The sequence below is a fragment of the Larimichthys crocea genome, chromosome XV (assembly GCF_000972845.2).
Source record: "Larimichthys crocea isolate SSNF chromosome XV, L_crocea_2.0, whole genome shotgun sequence".
NCBI classification, from domain to species: domain Eukaryota; kingdom Metazoa; phylum Chordata; class Actinopteri; family Sciaenidae; genus Larimichthys; species Larimichthys crocea.
Genome location: NC_040025.1, coordinates 8870570 through 8896458, shown reverse-complemented (window position 1 = coordinate 8896458; position 25889 = coordinate 8870570). Strand labels below are relative to the sequence as shown.

General features: G+C 45.3%; 1 protein-coding gene across 1 annotated transcript in view; it reads right to left on the bottom strand.

The window, feature by feature from the left end:
* camta1a (calmodulin binding transcription activator 1a) overlaps nucleotides 1–25889 on the bottom strand; it is a 274965-nt gene that overhangs the window by 59282 nt on the left and 189794 nt on the right. The window lies entirely within an intron of this gene.

Below are 25889 nucleotides of genomic sequence, written 5' to 3'. Positions count from 1 at the left end.
AGGACGCTTACAGGAATAAATCAAAACAAGCAGGTCTGGAGGGTTTGAGCTTCACTCCAATCCACTTTGGTATAACTGGTTGTTTAGAAATCGGGATAAATCACAGCTGGAATGATACATACTGTTAGTCAGAGTGTGTGCACATACAGACATACACACACATGCACTGACACAGCTTAATTATTCAACAGTTGTGTGTTCAATAAGTTAAGGCGAGTTTCCTCAGGCGTTGTAGATGTGAATGGTTAGACGGTAAGGAAAGGGGGCAGGATTCGGAGTATGTGAAAGGGGCACAGGGACGTTGGGCTACACAGCTTCGAGGCCCATGTGATAAATAGATGCCTTTAAGTGTGTTATGTGCTCGTCTTGATTAACTAAAACCTAGTTTAAAAGAGCAGGGCCTGCAGAGGAAGTCAGTCTATATAAACACTCATTTGCCAACATCAAACCGCCTGATTAATTATACCGCTGCACAGCTACACAGACCCGGCGCTCGGCGAAGAGAGAGAAAAGAAAAACACATCACACGGATGCCCGAAAAAAACACGCGTGTGTGTGTCCAACACATTTACACGTCCTGTGACCAGTTCACAAACAACAAAAGTCACATGGGACTGGACCGTTCCTCAAGGTGTTCCATTGTTCCAATCGCATCTATTGTGAGCTGATTTCAATACTACTGAACTCTGCGTGTGAGAGTTTAAGATAGTGAAGGCATGCAGACTTCCTCCTGTTCTTATTTTTGTGCTGTACTCTCATCCATTACAGCTGTCTGAAATAGGATGTATGCCTCCTCCCACTCCCATAGCTCTGCCATCCATTACTCCACGCTGGCAACAGACAGACACTTCCTCCCACTCCCACAGTGCATTGAACATCACATTACTACAGTCAGCCACAACTGCTATAGCAGCTCACACATATCTGCCGTGCAGTTTTGTAAGTATTTATGTCATAAACTGTACTTTGTGTTTTTTTTTTTTCTCAGGGATTAGGCGGTTGTGATGCAATAAGGCATTAAACTGTTTATGCATTTCACCACAGTCATGTGTTGCAATACTTTTTTGCGAGAAAGGTGCTTGCAAACCGAGGTGCTACCATTCTGTCTATTCAATGTTTGACTTTAAATTTCAACACGCGCAGCCCTGCATATCGTTTTCACCGCATTCAGGTTTCCTTTTAATGCTGCACGTGTGCTAAATAAACTTGCCGTCTTGTTAATTCTAAATACAGAGAGTTTATTGATATATCATGGTTAATACTGCCGTAGCCTAAAGCGCTTGGCCCGCTGAGAACGGGCCGTAGTTTGGATGAGGCTGTGGCATGCTCCTCGGGATTGACAGGTGGGCCAGTGCAACAGGCCTCTGTGACTAGGGCGACTGGGGAGTGAATAAATTAGCCCCCAGGCTGCTTTCCTCTCCCTCTGTTTACTCCATTTCTCAACCACACAAAGCAGGCGTGCCAGACAAACAAGCAGCTTAAAGCACAACACAACTGTTGCACCTGTCAGTGCCGATATACAGTAGGCATCAAACACATTTGCACACGCGAAGAAAAAAAAAAAGCTCGCGCTCACCCTCACCCTCCCACCGAAACTCCCACTCAACCACACGCACATAAACAGACGCAGAATTAGACAATGAGTTCTTAAGCACAAACTACACCCACTCATAAACACAGAGATATTCACAGAAGCAAAGGCACACTACACTCTCTCTCACACACACACACACACACACACTATTTTGCACACAGACAATCACAATAGACCAAGATAGAAAAGGCCAGCCAAGATACTTTTGAGAGCAGAAGCACGCCCACATACACAAAGCTCATCATACTCAAGCGCTTATCAGTAATTCAAGACGCATATCAGTTACTGGTGTTTCTGCTGCTCTCTGCATGCTGAGCGTCTGGGTGACAAAGTGACAGCAGCAGAACCATTATTTGCTGTCTTTGGGCTGTGACAGATGACAGCACATCACAGGGCAAGCAATTAAACCATAATTATACACACATATCCACACACACATCCTCTCATAAAACGTTGCAGTTTCCCGGTGGGTAATTTTGAAGAGCTCGCTGTCACAAAAAAAAAGAGTGAAACGAATACGTACGTAGGTGTGCGTACGCACATTCAAACACACACGCGTGTGAACGCGTTATTGGTTTACTGTTGTGTTTGGGGGTGCAAATTAGACACAATAGAGCAATGATACGCAGTTTATAGAAGTATTCACAAGCAGCGTGTCCATAATGTATTCATGCGCTGTCACTGCAGACAGCCGGGGAAAAAAAAAAAAAAAAAGAGTTACAGCCGCGTGTGTCCTCCAAAGTCAGACACTGATGCAGCAAATTCATTTGGTGTTGTCAGTCAAGCAAGCGGCCAAGGCGATGAAAATCTGCCTTGGCCCAATGAGAGGGTATTATTGCCTGGTCTGAATACACCCCCCCCCCCTTCCTCCTCCCCTGGGGTGTTAAAGCAGTCCTGAGTGGAGCAGGATCACGGTTCGCATGGGGCAAGCAGGCCAGACAGGCCAGTGATAAACAGTTCAGCCTAAATAAAGCCTTCAGATATAAAGGCAGGGCCACCACCGGGTTACCTGTCCTGCCTCTGGAGGCCGCCGCTGACCCTGGCCTGCCTGTTACCCTGGCGACACCTCCCTTACATTCATCCATCATGTCTGACAGGTGTCAGGCACAGCTCGAAGATGGGTTCGTAAAAATGCAAAGTCTGTGGAAGCAAAACTGGCACCGGGTTATAGTGAGACGGAGAGAGAGAGAGGGGAAACTCTCTCATTAGACCATAATGATGTGTGAAGACAGTCCTAATCAGAGCGTGGCACCTTATTTATGTTGGCAATTTGCTGTTTTCCTGCAGTGATGCAAACGTCTTACTGTCAGAGGCTGCCACACATTTATCTGTCTGTTGGATTGTCAGTCCAACTGGGAAGAACACACATACACACACACACACACACGGTTCTTGTGGATTTTTATACCTCATGTCCAGCTCCCACTTTCTATCCATCTATCATCTATTCAGCCAACTCTTCAAGGATAGTTTAACAATTGACTCACATATGACTCATATGCCCTCCAATGTTTCCTTCAGCAGCATTTGTTCACACATATCATGGACCCTGGATACGAATAATCTACAGTCGGATCTCATAGAAACATTTTTTAGCTCCGGCTGTATCGAGTAGGTGCTTCACACTATTATACAGTTGTTGACATGGACATCCACCTGGTAAAGTCACTTCTGGCTCACTGCTTCATTAGAGGGATTGTATCATTTTGTGTGTGTGTGTACTTCCGTGTGTGTGTATGTTTGCATATGTCTGTTCACATGGATGCCTGGGGCAGGTGATTCAGCCTGGGGCACAGCAGCATAAATAGAGCTCGCACAGCAGCCAATCAGGCGGTACTATCAAGCCCCATCCGTGGAGGGAACGCAAAATCCATACTCAATAGAGATTCATGGACCATGCAAGATTCAAGCTACCCTCCGCCATTGACAGCATCCATGATGACTATTGATCAACCACCGATTTCTGGCTCTATACGGACATGATTAGATGACTTATGGCTGAAAAGTGCCACTTCCAGTTTGGAGGATGAGCTCATTTTCGACTGATACCGTAATGCTCTGCATTTCACCTAGCTGTCTTTACAGTCAGCCTCTCTGCTCTGCTATCTCCAAATCGTTCAGCGGGAATCAAATTATCTGTAGTGTCTGGTAGGGTGGCACCATGCCCAGAATGCCCATATAATATACAGTATCTCACTTGCGTTTGGGATTGGGAGAGAAATGCACAGTTCCTGTATGTTACAGGCACAATGACTGTGTCTTTTATCCCAACTACTGCTTTCTCTATTAAGATTCTGCTCCTCCTCTGCACCCCTTTAAATAAGCCACTACTTGTAAAGTTTTAACAGTATCATTCTTCAGTGCATCTGAAGACTTAAGCAACGGTTGATGAGACATTATACATAATAAATCAAAAGAGGCTTAGATTTATCTCCCCGGTCCTCTCCGTTGGACCGGCTGCAGCCTCTAAATCAGTCAAAACTGAGCGGGCTACAAAATGAATTGGCAGGCTTGCACCCGAGCTGAAGGAGAAAATGAGTAACAAAACAAAATTCCTCAACAAAGCAAAACAAATGATGCTCTGGAAAAAATGCAATGTGTTATGGAAATGACCGGCCCTAAAAATAGCATGCTCATTGTAAAATAAACACAAACAGTTGATAAACAGGCCCCGAAGAGGAGAATTAATTAGCCACGCTGGACGCGTAAACACAGCTATACATCAAGTTCAAGAGGAAAACAATAACAGGGCTGAGGCAGTCAAAGAGAAACCCCTGACCGCCTGCCATACAGAAAGCCCCGATTCTTTGTGGCCTCATTCCTGAAGGTAAGGAAAAGACAAGAACAAATTCAAGACAAAAGAGAAGAAGGGTATTTTAGGGGGGGTGCTGAACTACGGCGGTGAAGTTGGGTATATGAGTTATATACTGAGCAGAGGAGGAAATGAGAGACAGAGGACACAGGAGCGCAGAGGCGGTATGATAGACGAGAAGATGTGTGGGGTTTACAGCCACGCTTTTGCACGTGCCAGAGGAAGCTCATGCACATGCCCATGCACGTCTGTCTCCCTGACTGAAGACACGGTGTCTGTTGATGCTAATGCTAGCCAGCTGGGCTCACGGCCAAAGGCATTAAGTGGAATCGAATTCCACCAAACTAGCTTTAATCAGCAGGTTTTTAAGGTTAGAATTACTCTCCCTCTCCTCCAGCCCGCTGGCCAAGGTTAAAGCAGACACAGGCAGGGGCTGGGCTCAGCTAATGGGATGGAAGGGTGGCATGGGGCCTACGGCATGCCACCGTACACCAACACACACACACTGACACACGTATGCCAAGTCACACCTGCAAATAACAATAATGCACACACACACACAGAAATAGAAAAATAGTTTCACCCGTGTGTGTCTATGTGTGCAAGACATGCACACAAATACGCCGAATGCACATGACCGTGAGTGAACTGACACACGGTGACACGCGGCATGAAAAAGTTCTCGGCGGGATCAGGTCACAAGCAGACCTGCATGTAAAATTCATCATCGTCACCATCGGAGCAACATAATTACGATTATAAATAAAAGATTTCAGAGTAAAAGACTCATGCGTCACACATGTCACATGTATAGCTCTACCTTTAGTTAATCGATTCCTTGACATCACGAGCTATAAATAGCCAACCCTGGTGAAAAGTGCAGGATTGGATGCAGGCCATAAATGTCAATGCATTGGCTTTATAACTGTGTCTACATAAACAAATCGGACTTTATCGGATATTCCTGCGTCCTATAATATTTCAGGATCCGGTGACAGATGGATATTGAGTATACCTACACATAAACACATAGAATAAACAAACCTTGACCTCTTTTCAGTTACTATAGCTACATCCACTCTGAACGTAGAGCCACATATAGGTCTATTCTTCCTAAGAAGAATGTTGTAAAGCTTAACACAAAAAATGAGGTGATACAGTTGAATGGGTGAATATATCAGGCTGTTTTTTTTTATACTTCACAAAGAGCCAGCGGAGGCCTTGCCTTGACCTCAGCCTACAACAGCAGTCAACACATTGATGCCTGTCAACAAAGGAAAGCTCAGTAAACCTTGCAGCGCTTCTGACAGCTTCTCAAAAGTCAAACTGTTTTCTATAGTACCCACACTATGAGCAGAGGGGTAAGCAGCAGTGGTAGCAAACACTCTCTCTTTTTTTTTTTGACTTTCTCTTGCTCAGGCTTTCATTTTTATGATCTTTCTCCTCTCCACAGCCGGCTTCGCTCGACACATACGAAAGTGTCTCTGCTTTGGAAATGTGCCGCAGATTAAATTAGCTCGAGTGAAGTCTCTATTTTTGAAATATACTACAACTTGATAAAGAAAAAAATTGTTCTATTTAAAAGCCTATATGATGCAATCAGCAAATTATACTAATGTGAGGGATAACAGGTTACAAATGGATGTTAAAATCTGTAAAAGGCGAAATGGCAAATGGAAACCAGTCATTATCTTAAGACACCACTTCCTTATCACCTAACCTTTGAGCTGACCTCTAGATTTCCTGTATAGAATAGACATGTAAAAAAATGTCTTGCTGCAAAAGAGTAATGGCCATCTGTTTGCATTACGAGCCCGAGGCCATCAACCACGACAGGCACTTCATTCCATTAAAAGATGGAGTAATGGATACGGCAATCAGCTTATCGTGCCACAGTTTAAAGACCGGAGGTCAGGGGTCAGGTTTTAGCTGTCATTTTTGGTGGATGGGAAATAGCTGAGTCTGAGAAGACTTTCCCGTACTAGGCATCTCCATCGCGCTAAGTCAGACTCAAATGCATGTGCTGGAGAATGGCCAACACGGAACATGGACATGAATTCAGCGAGATGGAGACAAGGACGGAGGGGTGTGTGTACTGAAAGAAAATCCCCCCAAGAAAAGAAAAATTGATCTGAGTTTGAGTTTTTATTCTTTCCTGGCATTGTCCTCAAAAGCTGAGCTCCTCCAGGCATGTTAAAATTAAAACAATAATGAATAAAAGCATCACATAGTGAGCCGGCTGCAGCTTAATAAACATAGGTGGCATTGTCTGAGTCTGTGTATGACCGCCCATTAACCTTCCCTTGTGTTAGCTGAGGTAAGGATAAAAGTGCCACTGTGTGGGAAAAGGGGAGCACGTCCTCTGCATTAATGAGAGCAAACCACCCAACCCACCGTTTCCCCCAAAATACACACACACACACACACACACACACACACACATATATATATATATATATATATATAGATATATATATATATATATATATATATATATGGAGACCTGCTGAAGATGACATCACAGGCTCAGCCTCCCTGCCATAGGTTATGCCAGGCAGACATGCTGCCTAATTGTAAGAGAGAGCCCAGATTTGTAATGCTCCACAGTTCTGTTAGGGCTGATTAGCGGAGGCTCACGGCTTCTCCCCCTGCCGTGATCTATAGGCACTCCAAATTTCCAATATCTCCGGTGTGAGCAAGGAAGAGCTGAGAGAGACTGTAAATCATGACAAGTCCTACTGAGCGAAAGAGAGAGAGAGAGAGGGGAAAAAAAGGATGGATGGATGGAATCTGAGAGAGAGGAAGACTGTGCAACACGGAGAGACATTCGGCTCGTGTGGAAACATGAAGGGGGGGGAGAGAGGAATGGAGAAAATTATTGAGGGAACAAGGTGATGGGGAGAGGGTGTAGTGCACATATAGAGGAGAGAGGAGCACACATCAGGGAGACATGAGAGAGTTGGGGAGGAAAGAAGAGAGGAGAGGAAAGGAGATATGATTACCAAGGAAACAGCAAGAAAAAAATAAAAAATTCCCGCCGGGGAGAAAGAGACAGAGAGTGTGGAGCAGACAAAGAGGAGAAAGAGCATGGGGGGAAGAAAGGGAGTGGGAGGACAGAGAGACACAGAGAGAGAGACAGAGAGAGGAGAGGATAGAATGAATGCTAACAGGGAGCCCAAACCCAGTACTGAGGCTTTATCCTTCACAGGCGGAGGAGCAACAATCGCAAACACATTTTCTCTCGCCCTGGCCCTAAGAGAGATAAAAAAGCAATTTGTATTCTATTCCTATTCAGCGTCGCTTGGCCTGTTTCTCTGCCTGCATATTTGTAAACACAGCTTTGTCAGAGCAGCTTAATCTTCCCAACACAAACACAGACTACAGGAAGGAGGGGCGAGAAAAAAAAGGGGTGAGGAAGGGGTGAGGAGGGAATAACAGGGATGAGGGGGAGAGGAGGGTAAAGGATGAGCAAGGAAGGAGGAGGAGGAGGGGGGGTGAGGAGGAGGTCTGTGGAGCAACGGCGGGTCAAACAAGAAGCCGAGGGCAGGGCATCAAGAATCAGAGCTGGTTTACGTCTCTGATGCCCGACGGGATGCCCCCCTGTGTCAAACTCTGAGAGTCCCACTGTGCGTGATGTACAAACACACACACACACACACACACACCATCGGTGACCCACTCCCCTTTTGTTGTCGTCTCTAGCCACTGGCCTAAAGTCCAAAAGGCGGGGATTACTGACAGAAGCGAAAAAGAACAAGCATTCCTCATCATGAGGCCTGAATGTGACAGATGGAAGAGGCGGGACCCTTGTGCTTCCTTTAACTGTCACCGTGCCTCGATTTAGTGCCCGTGCAGCACATTTAGCCTGTCATGGAGCTCGCAGGTATGCACTTCCAGGTTCCAGGGGAAACCAAAGTCCACGTTCTGTACAGGCCAAATCACACACTCATGTGGAAGGACAAACACATTACCGCAACCGACAATACATTAAGGCAGAGAGAACTGAAATAGAGAGAGGGAGTAAGAGAGGGGGACTTGGAAGTGGCTATCGTCTGGGTGCACATTCGCTCACGGAGGCGTGAAATTAGGCAGAGCGACACCTGCCAATACGCAATGCATTAAAAGCGCACTGGGTTCACCTCGCTCTCTGGCCTTCCGTATCGCTCTGTATCTTCTCCCTCATTCGCCTTCATTCTATTCCTCCATACTCCGAGATCTCTTTATTATGGCCCACAGTGCCCAATTAAAGACTGATAGCTGTCCCCTCCACCCCATCCGACACTGTGGGGAAGATTGTGCCTTCACTTCAGAGCGTGGCAACCACCTTCATCAGCCTCTGTGCACTCGCGCTCCCCAACCCTCCTCACCCCCTTCCTCAGCACACCCAATTTGGACAGCCAGACTCGGCGGCGGGATTAGTAGGATTGAGAACAATGACGGCAGTGACATCGATCAGAAAAAGATGGAAACAAAAGCATGCTCATCAAGACCGCATATTCAGCCTGTGTGCGACAGCCGGCGACTTTAACAACCTATCAACTAGCTGAATTAAGAAAACCACAAAAAAAAATCATAATAAGCCTGGATATGGAGCTGTTTTCTCTGTTAACACACACTCATACTCTTGAGTTTGAGCCTATCAGGGCTTATAAAAGGTCAACAGCATCACACTGAAAACAAAAGCGTCTCCTGGAGCTGTCAGCAACATACAGCAGATAACCAGACTGACTCGGTGAGGCACATACAGTATTGACAAAATGTTGCTGGAGTGCCGAGTTAACTGTATTTATTTTTTATTTGCTGCTGCGATGGTTTCAACAAGTGTTGACCCAAGATAACATGTCCTTTGCAGAATATTAATGTATGTATTTTATTATTTTTTTTTTGTAGATGAGTATATAGCCAGAAAACTTTGCTAATGTTCATACTTCTGACTGTACATGTGAGAGGGGGAACAGAGAGCCCTGCAGACAGACACAAAACCAAACACAAAAGACAGATTTGGAGATACAAGCGGAGAAAGACAGGGAGAGCCGCAGACACACAGCAGGCAGATGGAGGAGCCTGAGAGCCCCCGGGCAGCCCTGTGATGAAGACAGTGGGGAACATAACTGAAGGAGTCCATGTTATGTTCGGATTGTGATGAGGCGAGGGAAGGGGTGGCTGCTTATGAGGGTGGGGTAGGCGGACGAGAGAGAGGGAGTAAGAGAGACAGAGGGAAGGAAAGAGAGAGAGAGAGAGAGGGTAAAAAAAAAAGAAAATCAGCCGGTGAGCCAAAAAGAGGGAAAGGAAAACAAATGAAAAGTGACACTTTAATTCAGAGGGCTTCTTCTGCCTGAGTTATTATGAGATGTTTGTAAGCTGGCTTGTTCATGCATCTCCCCTGGCCTCGTGCCTGGCTCCCTCTCACTGAGGAGACCTGTGGCGCTAACCTGTCTTTATCTGAGCCGCACAGCAGGGGACAGCACTCTGCCACCGTCCTCTGCTTTGATCCTCCCACTTCCACCATGGCTGTCTCGCTGGCCCCCCCCCACCTCACCCCTGATCCTCCCCCTCCCTCATCCCCTCCTCCTCCACCATCGCACACATGCACTGTGTCCTGTTACTGCTTTGATATGACCAAAGTCCTTAATTAATTGCGATTGCTCTAATCTGGGAAGGCGAAGGTTAGCTTCACAGAAACACTTCTGGACACAGCGGATGCACTAACGCTACTTGCAGAGATAACCACTGAGCCAACAGAGAAAATATATTAAACGGAGTAGAGTGTACATATGGAGTCGAAAATAGAGACATAGCAAGAGAAAGACAGTGTAGGAATGAAAGGCCTATAGAAACAAACACAAGGAGAAAGGAAAATGTGACTGAGACTGAAATGATTTGACATTCTGGCTGGGCAAAGCTCGGTGTTTGAAGATGGGAACCTGACCAGGGTATGTGATTTCCAGAAGAAGGAAGACCATGAGGGCTGTTTTGGGGAAGCAGCTAGGGAACAGGCAGATAAAGCAGACAGACAGATAAACGAGGCAGACAAATAGAGGAAGAGAATTATAGGAGCACACAGATACATGGGCTAAAACGCACCTGAAGTACCAGACAGGTACAATCTGGCAGCCAAAACAGACAAGAATAAGGAGGGGGGGTGCCTGAGTGTAGCAAATTCAATCAGGCAGAGAGATGCACACACACACACGCACATACAAATACAAGTACAACCAGACAGACAAGAACATGGATAGATGCACTGTATGAATACACAAAGGGGTGTGATGAGAAATGTAACAGTAAAGCAGAAAAGGGAAAAAAAAGACCCAGAGCAAAGTCAAAGTGAGAATGAGAGGGGGAGAGAGAGAGAGAGAGAGAGACAGGGACAGATACAAAGATGGGTGGGGGGGGTTGTAAGTTGGAGTGCCGACAGGTCTCCAGAGGTTGTAATATATAGCATCGTTTCAATCTCTCAACAGCAACTACAGCCCTCCTTTTTCATATCCTTCCACAGTCTGAGGACAGAGAGATACTTCTGTCCTTCAGAGCCAAATCGGCATTCAAGATGATATAATGTGCTCATTTTTTGACATTATATCCCCAAATCTGGATGGTTATTTGTGGCTGGATGTGCTCTCCGTCCCCATTCTCTCTGGAAATCTCAAGGTTACTAATGGTAAAGGATGGATATAAAATGCTAACGTCAAACGCGTTTCTATGTTTGTCTTGTACTGTTTCTCCTCTCCCAGAGAGGTTCGAGACCAATGGTTGATTTATCTGCTGCATGCACCATTAATCTTAGGACCATGCATGCCTCTGCTGAATAATTGATCTCTGTGCTACTGTAACTAAATCCGTCAAAACAATGACACCCCACCTCCTTCTCTATCCCTTTACTTCCTCTTTACCTCTCTCCTCGCCGCCACCTTCCCATAACTTCGCAGCACTCGAGTTGTTCTAAACAAAATAAATCTCGTACAATGTTTTCACAGTTTTCTGCACAGTCCAATTGGGGAAGGGAATGGTTAGGGTTAGTTGGAGTGGTGTTTTATCACCACAGTTGTGGAGAGTGTGCGACACTGGTGTTCAACCACCAGAGGGAGTTTCCCCCCTGACTGTGTTTATGAAGATCCTAAAAAGAGGAAGCCCGGCCACTTTCTCAAATCCACGAAACAAAAACATAAAGATATGGTTGACAGGGTAATCTGACAATGCCAACACCTCCACTCTAGAGTCCTGGCAGCCAAGTGAGAGGGGGCTGAGAGAAGCAGTGACCTCCTAAGGTGATCAGCTCTCAGCTCTCTGTCTAGACCTCAACGAACAGCTGCTCGGACTGGAGCAGAAGGGGAACAATGACCCTTAATTTATGTCCACACCCCTCCTTCCTCCCACCTTCTGCCTGTCTCTTTGACTTGTTTTTGCATACTGCATTTAAAGTAATAAGTACAGTATCTCCTTGAATGCCACAGAGCTATAAATCAGAGGAAAATAGACCTGTCATCTTAGTAAACAATGCATGGGACCAGTTATCATTAAAAACAAAAGAGCTCTGAAGGAGGCCTAGCCATGCATACGGATGAGGACGGGAGCAATCTACCAATCTCCTTGGCTTGCCCTAAGCTTCTGGTCTACACTGGAGGCAGAAAAACTACTTCAGTTTCTAATTTTAAGATGTCTTATAATATCTTTGTCACTCACATGCAGCCATTAGAGGCTATTTTAGGTGAAGCTTTTGAACAAAACCGAACATAGAGATGTTTACTAAAATCCTTTGTCGTGTTAAAAGAAATGACAAGGAAGCTGTACCATGTAATCCATACCACAGAATACATTTACTCGAAGGCAACTGAAGGGCAAAAATAATGCTGTGTCTTTGACTTTTCCGAATAAAATACAGTGTGTAGTTGTGCAAGGGAATTGGATCCTGAAGACCCTGAAAGATGTTGATTCCTTCAGACCTCAATGCACGGATAACGGCTTCACAAATAACAGTTTGATTATGATATTTACGCTGTATAATGACTTCTTATGACAAATAGCGTACGATCACGGAGTCACTCAATCAAAACATGTTGGTCGAAGCGACATTACTAAGATTTAGGTCAGCGCTTGGAAAATGAGCTCCGGATTCGATTGCAGAGACGACATTGTTCAATGTCACGACAGTGCCATGAAAATTTAGCATCATTTGTTATGTAGTGCCATCAATGTTTATGACAGCCAATCCATCGTCAAGTAAGCTGTATGTCAACCTTTATGTCAGCTTTATGACACATGGATCGCATGAAATGTCAGGGAATGTCATCTCCATGTTCCCAGAGCGCCAGAGCACATGTGATGGATACAATGCTCCGAAAGAAAATCACGGTCTTTAACACATGTTTGCAGAGCAGAGTTCAAACACCCTTCATGTTAATCAGGCGCCAGTGTTTCTGTGCCCCTGTGTAAGGTGGCAGGCGGATGGCTCCCGGGCTGCAATTTGCATGCAAAGCTGCATATCCTCCTTCCATAGCAGGGGCCCCTCAGGTGTAACTGAGTGGAGGTTCCTGGTGGCACTCTGCCCTCTCCCTGCCTAAATGAGATTGGGCTGTAGTCCCCCCTCCTCATCTCTGTGTGCACACACAGACACTGGAGTGAGATACAGAGGTCAGCAGAGACAGGCTGAGAAAGATAGGCATAGAAAAAGGGGGGGGGGGAGGAGAACAGTGTCTGGTCTTTAGTCAAGAGACTTGGACTAACATTTACCCAGCTGATTTCATGACTCACGATGAATACTGCAGCCAGAATCCTAGATGATTCCTCCTCTGGCTGATGATGACAGTAATGGAGTCGGTCTCCTCCTTAGAGCAAGAAGTTACTTTAAAGCTGCCACAGTTTGAGAGCAATTGCTACAACCCATTAGCCTAAAACAAGGTGTATTCCTAAGTGATACTTGATGAGAATGAAGATGGCCATACATCTGTGTATACAGCACCTACAAACAGGCCTCCAGCACTCGTTGTGCTATACAGTAATAGGCTTCGGTGAGGCCTGTAAAGTGCTGCGGCTGCATTTTTAGACCGGGTAGAATTGCAGTGCTACAGAGTTCGTAAAGGGGAATCTGTGAGGAGATGGTGGTGGTGGAGGGGGGGAGTAAAATCTGTGCAAACCAGAGTCTCTGTCTCAAGTCTTCTTTAAGTCTAATGCAGGTTGTTATCTGTCAGGGAGAGCTGAGAGATGCTCTCTTATCAACACACACACACACACACACACTATGGGCACACACAGACTTAATTAAAGTTCCTTCTCCATCTGATGAACATGGTTGGGCTGTGTTGTCTGTCTCTGTCTTGTGATAAATTCATTCTGCCTGCGAGATATGAGCCAGTTGAGCTGTGCACGTCTCTGTCTGCAGCTGCCATCCTTCAGATACACTCGGTGACAGAGAGGTCCAGCACATCCTCTGTGGGCTACATGAGGACTGACATGTTCCAATGGCTCCTCCCACCGCCAACCCCCACCACCGCCACCCTCCTTCCTTCAAGAGGCCCCAGTGCTCCTGCCCTGTCTCATTATGTGGGCGAGATGTTTGGGGGTCTCTCTGTGCCATCCTGTCGTACTGTCAGAAAGCATAATGCCTCTCTGTGGGCGCCATAGCTACTGAGGCACACGGTTTGTTTCTGCGTGCGTGTCTGTCAGTGTGAGGATGATCTTTTCTTCCACAGAATTCCTCTCCTGCTGGATTCTTTTCACAGCAGCTTAAAAAAAAAAACACACAAGGCGAGGGAAGGAGGTGGCTATTACAGTCCAGAGGGTGTCCACACTAATGCACGTCTCAAATGTCACTCAATTTCCAACTGACTGGTGTAAATACAATACCTAGATTTGTCTAGATGTGTCTTTTCAATTTGCACCCATAGCTGTGGGTACAAATTTAATTTAGTGAGGATATTTACACAACCAGATGACAGTGGAGCGTTGGGGAGCGCTAGTGAGAGTTGCCATACAGCCTGCAGATTAATAAAAGCCTGTGTCAAGATCCGCGGGATGACAAACAGCGAGAACCAGACGGCACAAAACTAAAGCAAAACAATCAACTTCTTGAAAAGGCTTAAATGACATTTAATATATTTACTGGCAAACATAAACATAAATTGACACCGGGAGGCTGAGGGGAGTGAATACAATATCTCTGATTGCTATTACTGGCATAAGCAATGACAGTGTGCACTAGATTGGTATGGTATATTGAATTTCATGTTCTTTGAAATGGAGTCTGAAACGTGAGATTTGTCTTTTGCCTCTGAATAGCTCCCCCCACCCCCACCTCATTCTGTCTCATTTGGAGACTGGCACATTCAGTTAACTAATGTGCAGTATATGGCAATGCTACACTATTACCCCATTCTCTCAACTGCCTGTTCGAAAGGGATGGAACATCAGATGTGATTTGGAGATGCTTTCTTCTTGTTTCCGTTTCACATCAGAAACGTACCTGCTGGGAAGATTTTCTCTCTATAAATTTCCCCCTATCTGCCGCGCGAAAACGCTATTCATCTCATTACGGTTGATTGGGATCCTCATTACATTAGAGTGCGCACAAGCATGTGCGTGCATGTGTGTTTTCATGCATGTAAATAAAGACAAGAGATAATGAGCGTAGAAAAAAGAGAGAGCGATATGGGGGAGAGAGAGCGGCGGAGAGAATGAGGGAGGGAGGAGTGTGTTAATGAGTGTGAGATGTGCTGAGGTCGCTGTGTTTGTTCTGTAATAGTGTGTTGCCGCAGAGCTATGCCACCTCAGGTGGGTGATTAGCAGTAATTATATAATTACACAAAATGTGATAATAAACAGCACAGAGGGAATCAGCTCCATCATCTACTTTGCTACACCTCATATATGCACACATACTCATTTTCCCGTGCACAAACAAGTAAATATAAAACTACAGTTCTCGCATTTTTAACAAACATAGACACACACTCTATTCACGCACACAGCCCTGCACCGACACAGAGGGGAGCGGACAAACCCGTTCGCATCCAGATAATTCCAACCTGATACAAAAAGTAATGGAACACTCACACTTGTCCTCCACTCGCACCTGTGAGTAAAAACCGATTTGCTCCCTGACACACAGTAACGGCCAATAAAACAAGTGCTGACTCGCTCCCAAAGGCAGCCGAGGGGAGCGGGGGGACAAATGAACACAAACTGGGAGTAAAAAGCTGCTCCCAGGAGGATTTTGCCTTTTCTGTAGTCCTCATGCTCCTTCCTGCTTGAGTGAGAAACACTATCTGAAAGAGCACACAATTGTCTGTCTCATCTCTGGGCCCCGTTGCAAAAAAAAAGAAACAAGTGTTTAAGTTTAAAAAAAAAAAAAAGGGGGAGGTGATTGTTTGATGCATTTCTTCAGTGCTATTCAAGAGTGACTGCAATGGCCTTTTCATCCACAGGTTCACGAAAAGTAGAAGATAAATATATGTGTGTGTGTGTGAAGGAGTGAATGAGACCTTCAGCAGGAATACTTGGGTTTACATGTGGGAAATGTCCAAAAAGAGACAGATAGAGACAGAAAGACTGCAAGTCATGAATGAGCAATCCAGGTGATTTAGGCGGTGGGATGAAACTCGGAGTGACCGAGTGGAGAACAACAGGCAAAAATTGGGGGGGGGAAGCGGATGGAGGAAGGAGAGGGCAATGTCAGGATCCGGAGGAAAAATAGAAGATAGGGGAGTGAGAGAACAGCATGGGATAATTACTGTTAATAAAGCCTAATGGAATTCAGGCCTCACGTCAGGTGCAAGATGATCTGATTACTGCTGGGCGGCTGGGGGAAATTGGGAACTGATCCGTTAATCCCGCCATCCCCCTTTTGTCTCTCATTCGGTGTGAGAATGTGTGCATCTCACAATATTGGAGAAGTATGCAAAGTTTAAGTTTAATTCAGTTGTGTAAAACTGATGCACACAGCTTGCACAGTAATTTAAATATTTCAAATTCATAGTTTCGGGTGTCTATATCTCAAGACAGGACTGCAGAATTCTACAGCGAAACTGTGAATCATATTAGATTTTGTCTTTTTATTTAGTGTGTGTGTGTGTGTGTGTGTGTGCTGCACAGGATGTGTTCTTTGACAGTCACATGCTGTGACCTGTAGTATCCCTGGTTCAGAGCCCGGCACATTATCCTCTCCGCTGTGGTTTGTGTATGTAAGTGCATGTACATCTGTGTGTGTTTACGTGCGTGCTGTTTGAACTTTTCAACTGGCTCTCCCTCCCCAGGCAGCCTGCTGATGACTGCTGACCTTGGCTGAATATCACATTCTGGCGAGACAGAGGTCAATGGAAAATGCCGCCTTTCCGCGGTGCGGTGTGGTCATGTGTGTATGTTGTGTTTCCATTACAGTGGGGGGAGAAAATGAGGTAGATGAGATAAAAACAGAAAGAAAAAAAAAACCCTCAGTGCAGTGTGAGTGATACTACAGTGTAGTATGTAGTGTGATATAATTGTGCTGTAATATATATGCTGTAAAAAGCACCCCTGCAGGTAAGGCGTGTTCGAACCTGCGTTTGCATCTCTGAGAGTTGATGACTTGGCAGATATGAGTGTCATATGAGAGAGCGCATACACATGTGCACATCCAGTATTCAGCAAGATGATTGCCTCCACATCCGGATACATACACACATACTATGTGAGTGCAGATACTCGATACAATCTCTCCCTCATCTACAGGAGACCATCTCCAGTCTGCCTCTGACTTCTGTGATGTTTCCTGCTCTCATCTGGCTTCAGCCTGGCTGCTGCAGAGAAACTGTTTCAGCATAGCGAGCTGAGAAAAGGAGCAGGCGTCATTAGCCTGGGTGGAGATGCCTTTTCTCAGCCACCCTCTATCTCTCCATAGCACCTGCTCCGTCTCCAGATGAGATCAGGAAGGTGGGGCAGTGGAGGGCAAAGAATGGGTGCAGCACAGGCATGCTCCAAGCGGGGAAGAGAGGCAGATGAGGGCGTTGGAGAGAGATGGGAAAGAGGAGGGCTGTGCACGGAAGATATCAGCCCATGCCTTAAACCAGACTCAAGGCACTCGTTATCATGGTTTGATTTCTTGCTACGCCGCTCCACATACTCAACTCATTGTAATGGCTGTTGGGTGTGAACATGGACGTGGCAGTGGCAAGTCAAAGGGATTAGCCATTTAAAGAAGGGAAGATGTTTATTTTTCAAGTGCTTGGCTTTTAGCATATTTATCAAAATGACATCCAAGGCAACATGGAAATAATATCAATTTAATCCCTGAGGGAAAATCCACTTTAAAAAAAAGATACCTACAGTGCAGCCAAGTTGAAAGAAACATCAATATGATGCATGTAAAGTCACGGCCTTCCCCAATGTGAAATGCCACGATCGGTAAATCACAACATTTTAAGCAGCCCTGATAATAATAGAAAACATACAACGAGGCCTTTACCTTATTCAAATATGGTTGCTTTTCAGCATTCACAGAACTCATTTTTCACCACCACCAGCGAGATGAAAGTCCTATATGAATCATTATGTTTAACATAATAGCACAATGACCTTGTAGGCAAAAAAAAACACACTTTATGTAGCGGGCATACATGAGAGTGGTCTTTTCACTGCAGTCTTCTTTATTTTAACCTGCACACAAGAATGTACTACCCTTAACGTGACCTATATTATACGCCGGACAATAACATCATTCAGCAGTAATGCTTACTTAAATATGTTTTGAACGCTGCCGCTAACATTTCAGGGAGGTTATTTTTTCTCGCAGCAATCTTTGCACCAGCAGCACCTGAAGTCCCTAAACAACTGGCCAGGGTGTGTTTACTCGTGCCATGCGAGGCCTTTACAGGTTCACATAGTGTGTAAAAAGGTTTTTATTGCAGGCCAATCTGAGGGCTTGTTGTGTTTTTACAGAGTATCATCTCTGCTTGTTGTGTGAGGGTGGGATAACATATTGGATGTTTATTAGACCCGGAGTCAATGCCCAGGCCAGAGCGCTGCTATAAAACTGCCCTCTATGGCTGGTCAGTAGAGGCAGTCAACTGGGCTGCTAGCCTGCTCAGGCCAGATGCCACTGGGCGTCTAGGAGCACTCCTGTCCCTTAATCCCCATTACCACCAGGTCACCCTGGAAAGGTCTAAGAGTCATGTACAGAGAGTGGATGTCTGCTTTGTTTACTGTAATACGTGACCTTGTCCGGTACATACTGGTAGCTCAATGGAGTGGTTATAGCACCCGCTTTAGAAACATCTGTGCATGTGTGTAATGCATTAGCTAGCACACAGAAGAATAATGGCCATTTGCCAGATCCAAGTTCAGCAGTACTCTACTACAACAGAACCAAATGCCTGGCAGAGCGAGTGTACGGCTGAATTCTGGGATCTCTCCCCTATTTATTTTGGGTTTCTTCTTTTATTTTGGGAACCAAAGCACCGGCCAGAGGCACTTTAGAGAGTCCTGCAGCAACATGAGGGATGAACCTGGCTGAAACACACACACACACACACACACAAAACAATTGTACACATACGTCACATCAAGACCTGGGCAGTGAGGTGAAATGCTGGGTGCTTAGGAACTGATGGACGCAGCCAGTCCCATTCTCATCGATCTCTTCCTCAGACCATTTAGCACCCCCTGCTACCCTAGAGGCCGTGGCCACAGCTGTCTGTGTGGTCCTATAGCTTCGCAGAGGCACGCATGGCAGCAGGATCGGGACAGACAAAATATCAATCTGTTGTTTGGCCAGCGTCTGATGCACTTTAAAGGAATCGGGGCAATGTTATGGAGCCGAGGGGAACCAGCCCCATCTTTATTGCTCTTTAATCAGAGCAGTGCAGGCTGGGTAAAGATCAATGATCTCTGAGTGTTACATTGACTGGGGCCTACAGCTCCCAATCAAGGGCCCCTCTCCCACCTAATGTTACATTTAATGAGCCAATTAGTCCACAATGGCGTGGATGGCATCTTAAACTGTTGTTTACTCTGCATTCATTATTAATATCTCATAGTTAGGTATGAATAAAATTAAAAGGAGCAGCGAGACCATTAGCTCCCCATGGTGGATACTTATTAAGATAGGATGCTTTGTTATCTGAGCAAGGGGTGGGGTGGTAATTGTTCGTAGTGGGCAGGATATGCTGGTTCAGTAGCATGAGTGGTTTGATTTATACAACCTTGGAGATGTTGATGCATGCATGTACGAGATAGATGGAGTGGTGTGGTTTGCTCTAATGCCTGCGAGAGGAGAACAACAGTCTGCATCCAGTGGCGTCAGATGCTGCTTTAACTCCCTCGTAAACACTTTTTCCTCTTCTTGCCCTCCATTCCTTGCCCTCTTCTCTCCCCTCTTCCTTCCCACTTTAGCAGACACCCCTGGGAGAGGGTATGAACATTTCTTTTATCTCCACTTTCTGTCATTTCTTCTTTTTTTTGTTTTGTCCTTAATGCTAATTCGAGTTTTTTTCGATTTCATGCAAAATTGGATAAAAGTGTTCAGGGTAAGTCTTTTTTAGAAACCTGTTGTAATAAAGGAGACGACCTTTCATTATTCAGGGAAAAACTGGAGGTGAGTCAAAATCAAACACCTCCAACTATCATCATTAGCACTTTTTTTCTGCACCCTTGTTTTTGGCAAGGCCGGATGGGAACACACAAGGACCGGGACCAAAGCCTACGGGGGGAGGGATTTGCCTGTTCCTCATGACGAAGATAGAGTGAGAGTGTGTATATGGAGGCTGGAGCAGAAAAAAATAAATCAAAAAATCAATAAAACATTAAAATCGCTTCAGTCAACAGAGCAAGACCCAGCTGCATCCAGCAGCTCCTTCGCCCAGAAAGATTCTCTGCTGCTTCTGCTGATGGGACTGACTCCAAATATTCAGCAAGCAAAGCTGGGTACACACCTCAGAGGAAAGCCTGTGTATGCTAGAGGAGAGACAATATTCAACATGAACAGAATGAAACATATTACAGACATTTTTTTTTTTGGATATGATATAGATGTTACTGGCCGGAGGCATGGTACTTATGACCAATCAGTGCAATTCTTTTAAAGGATTCATTAAATAACATCATCAGTGAGCCAATTTTGAATGCCTCTTATTGTCCCCAAGGCAAGTGGTTGACAGATACTCGCTGCAAGGATTAGTCATTAAATTATAACAGAAATCTGCGACATTACAAAGACTAACAAATGGCAACATTTGTGCTGAAGTCTTCTTCCACATACTTCACTCCCTCATTCTTCTATTCATCTATGGGCTCCAGTCAGAAAGCAACAGGGTAAGCCTTTTCCGGTTCCCCTGCTCCTCGCCACTGAAGCAGTGCATAATAACTCATAGCCAACATCGTGCTGGAACGCGGCAGCAATTGCTTTCAAGCTCCCACTTAAAATAGTCCTGGTGACAAGCCTGCTGCTTTAAATAAGCGCCTCAGCCTGTCTGGAGAGGCTCCTTAATCCCAGTGGTGAGAGACACTCCAACAGGAAGACACTGGGGTGAAAAAACACTCCTGCACCAGAGAGACTGGAACAATTTACAGCAGGTGACTGTGGGAAGCAGGATTCACCGGCAGGGCGAGATAGAGGGAGCGGCAGAGAGAGCGCGTGGGGGGTGTGGAGAAGTGGAAAGGGAATATACATGGAATGGAAATGAGACAGCTTACCTACAAATACCTCAGTGCCCGCACCCGCACACCCCCTCCCCCTAAAATACATCCTTTAGGGGCACTTCAGCACAAATTTACATTTTAAAAATGGTGCCGCTCAAAAAACAGAAAAAGCCTAAAAAAAAAAAAAAAATACCAGCACATAGAAATAAAAATATACAAGTCCAGGGGGCAGCGACAAGGCCCGACTATCTACAGTCAGTGCTTTCTGCTGCTGACTTTCCATTTTCTGGACACTACTTGTGCTCTCTGGCCTCTCTATCTCTGCCAAGCTGTGGTGTGAGCCAGTTCCAAGCCAGGTGACGTAATCTTGGACTAAAGAGAGGACACAAGGGGGGCTGTGACGTCACCCGGCACCTCTGGCACCTCACTAACCTCCCTCCACCACACACACACAGAAAGCTCTCATCTGAGAACAGTGTGTCCAGTACACAGAGGGAACGTTTTGGCTTGTCCTCCCTCACTTACAACTTTTTTTTCCCTCTTTCCCTCCCTCATTGCCTCGCTGCCCCACCCTCTCATTCTTTTCCACTCCCAGCCCTTCGTCCCCTTTCTCCCCCACTTTTTCTCCCTCTCTCTCTCTCTCTTTGCCACCCTATCACTTCCATTCTCCTTCCTTCCTCCCCCCCTCCTCACGCTCCCACCCTCACTCCCTCTATACCTGAGGCTCTTGTTCTTTTATAGCAAATTGAACCTTTCACTCTGAAAGAAATAATTACTCTCTGGAGAGAAAGGGGACTGCCGTGGAATGCTGATATGACACACAATGTCACCTTGCCACTCAGGAGCTGCCTGCACACCCAGCTCAGAGAGGGAGAGAGGGGGGGAGGATGGGAAGGGGGGAGAGGGTCAGGGAGCGGGAAGGGTGAGAAGGGTTATAGAATAAAAGTAGCAGACGAGTAACAGAAAGAGAAAAAGAAAAAGCACGGGTGAGGGAAAGGGAGCGTGAGAAGAAACTGTGCAGCCTTGCATTAGTAAAAGAAAACAGGAGATGGAGGGAGTGAAAGCACAAAGAGGACAGGGAAGGTATAGGAGGTAATAAGCCACGGGGAAATGAGGGAAAGGGTGACCAAATAATATAATGGGGATGAAAACGAGAGGGAGGAGACTGACTGAGAGGACTGACAGCGTTGTGTGGAACTGTAAGGGGACAAAAGAGGATATGCGATAAGAAGGAGATAAGTAAGGTCACGGGGCTAAAGTCAGAGAGAGAGGGAGCAGTGTGGTGTTTTGGGGTCAGAACGAGAGAGCGGGAGTGAGAGATAAAGAGAGGGACAGACAGGGTGTGACAACAAGAGCCCTCGCTGGGGTCAAACCAGGGGTGGATCTATCTTCATCCACTGGCATTTGTGAGTTGGGGGAGCAGGAGCGGTGAGAGCTGTGAGCCGGATCACTGCCATTTCCACTTATTACCCATCATGCCTTTCAGCAGAGCGGCCATGCGGTCATGCTCTGGCCCCTGGGAAGCTAAACGGCCCTCTGTGGGCTGAGAGGAAAAGGGGATAGAGTGGGAGGATGGGAGGAAAGGATAGGGCTTCTGGACCCCGTAATACTGTGAGAAGGCTCTAAGACTAAACCCCAGGGCTGGATCTAGACTTACTGTTGGTACGTCCAAGCGGGTTCAAACCGACTGCCAGACGTTTCTGCCGTTTTGAATTTAAAGTTAACAGTGGCTCCATAATGGAAATATGGACCAACAACAACAACAACAACTATATCTAATTGCAGTACAATGTTTCATTCAATGAAAAATAATAAATGAAAGATGAACGTCAGCTGTATGAACAGATAACAGGGCCCCATAGTGACAGTACACAGCAAATATAATAACTGCAGTCACCTTAGAAAGTGATTTACCACCAGCTTTTAAATAAAAGACCTGAATGTGTCCACCACACTTTGATAAAACACACACTCAGGTGACATCACTTTGCTTAAACCTTTTTTTTTTTTTTTTTCAAATTGCCCCTCGGGGGCAGCCGAAACAAGTTGCGAGCACGACATTGTCATATTATCACCTTGGAAGTTGATATAACAAACTTGTTAGCAAACAGTTGCCTATTTACACATCCGGCAATTACAGAGCAGCATCACTCATTTAGGGTAGTGCTTCTTCCAACAGCTGACTCTGCACTGTGAGGGCTGAAAATAAAGCTATGAGAGCACCAACAGTAAAGTTGTGGCTGGACACTATAAAACTCTAAAAAAGCTGAGTGGTGCTGGAGTCATTTGATTCATAATTATTATAAAAATAATGATCATAACTACTTTGCAGTGTTTATTATATAATGTATCATATAATGATTGTTTGGTGTGAATCCCAGGAAGATTGGCTGATTGTCATGGCGTCAGCTGAAAGGGATCCTTTAGATAAACATAATGAATGATTCAACCTTTCGGCATGTCACTGTTATTAAATGCACTGTCATCATAGAAAGTCTATGAGGCACAGCCTGGTGTTTCTTTTACACGTTATGTGACTTTAAAGGCTTTAGACTGACATGAAGACGTGACTTTAAGTTGCATCGCACTGATTTTCAAACATGAAGATTGGTTTACTCATCATAAGGTGTACTCAGCTCCTGTGATCATGTGTACTGTATATGTCCTTTGTAGGTCTGGACCCTGATGATGTCAGCCCGGGTTTAAGACTTGAAAAACTTTAGTCCATCTTTATGGAAGTTCAATAGTAAACCAGTAAAATATCTCTTTAATTATTTCAGTCTTGTCTGAATGTTAGAAAATATTCTCTTACTAAAACTAGGCAGTTTTTCATCAAGTAAAACTAGACTAAAACTTGCGGAATAAAATGTCACTGAAACTAATATATCCTTGTATAAAGACTTCAGCTGAATCGAGTATTTTATGATGCTATTATTAATATTCAACAGATTTATTGAGCCAGAATACAATTTAATTCCTTTTTATCTTCTATACTGACTCCTCTGAAACTGACAAAACACAGAACATTTCTGAACAAAATGTATGTTATACGCATACTGTATGCATCTACACACACCTCCCTAACGGCCAAACGCCAACACCTCTTCCACCGTGACTTGCGAAATGAGGGCTATTTTTAATATCTGCTCGGGTGCCTTCTGAATAATGGGCAAATATTACTCAAGGTCACAACTCATTTGTCAGGCTGTGAGTTGAAGGAATGGCCCAGTGCACTAAGGCTAACATTCAGCTTTTATTCCGATGATAAAACCCACAGCGGCTTTACGAGTACAAGCAGTTAAAAAATGGAAGAATAACAGGCATTGGTAAGACAGAGGTATGTGGCAGAGAGTGGTGGAAAGCAAAAAAAAAAAAAAGGGAGAAAATAATTTGCAGTGAGGACAGGAAGGAAGAGGAACAGGGCTTGGACCAAATTGGAGAAAATCTATCAGCTTATTGCCTCGTGATGTTATAACAGAATGCCAAAGGTGGCAGGAAGGAGTGGCTCTGAGGATAAATCATGTTGCCTCTGCCTCCGTGACAGCTTTAGTCACAGTGACGTCCACAAAAGGGGGCTGTGGTGATCAAACAGGAGCTGTGATGACTTCATCCAAATGTCACACACACACACACACAGTGCTACAAACACCCCGTGTCTCTCTGGGCAAGAATTATTTGATCCTGGGAGACAGACTCATGACAGACTATAACATGACAACTAGTCACATAGACAGTGAATGACAAGACACACTTGGCCAAGTCTATCTATAATACATAGAATAGTAAAACAGATACAGAGGACACCGCTTTCATGTCATGCCTTACAGCTATATTATTAATCATAGGGGTTTGCAGTTTACTGTCATACAACTGTAAACTATTATGGTGCACTGTCACTTCGTGCTTGCAGCCTCACAACCCCTGGTCTTAGGTTATTAAATCCTACAGCCCCCAGCATGCATCTCCAACTAAGACGCTTCCAACCCTGGCCAAAGACTTTTATCTTCCTCCCCAGCACAGGCATGGCACCTCCGTGATGCTTTCAATTTTCTGCTCTGTGCTTCTGTGTTTTATGGGCCTGTGCAAAGGTTCCAGACTGACTGGCTGGGCTGACCTGGACTCCCAGCCTGTTGGTGCGTGTGCTGTGGTTGGGGTGACATCAAGGCCACTGGCCAACCAGGGACGGGACTGCGTGGCATCATCAGCCAACCACAGACCACATAGACACCCCCCCCCCTCTCTATCCACTGATACACAGGAAGACATCATGTTCCACAACATGCAGTGCTCTCACATACAAAGAGTAATCATAACACACAGTGCCAGACAGGGGTGACAGCTGCTTTAGTCCAGAATATTATGGCTCTTTATAAGGCCCATCCTTTGCTCTGAACAAAAAGCAGATTTCCATTGGCACAGTCAAAGAGTCTGAGCCAGTCTTTGTTTTTGTTCCAGTTCCTATGAAAATGGGTTATGCAAAGCTGAAAGGGAAATGAAATTCCTTTCTAAAACCAGACTCAAAATCTGTAATTACCTGTACAGACAGATGGATGGAAGAAGTAAACCACAGCTACTGTACAGTCACAGCATCTAGGCACAGGGAGGAGCCTGAGTCTGCTTTTATGTTAAACAGTTAATGACGAACCCCTGGGTAAAAGCCACATCTTTCTTTCTGAATGTCCTGTCTGCTTCTATTCATGCATTAATTAAGCTCCATCTCAGCATTAGCTCTAAATGGCTATTTATTGCATTACTGGTATACACGATAGTGGTCGGTGCCTAATGTGTGGCCACTGAAGAGACCTCATTCAATAACAACCCTGTCTGACATCTAAATATACAATGTATGTCATAGTAAAATTATGGACAGCAGCTGGA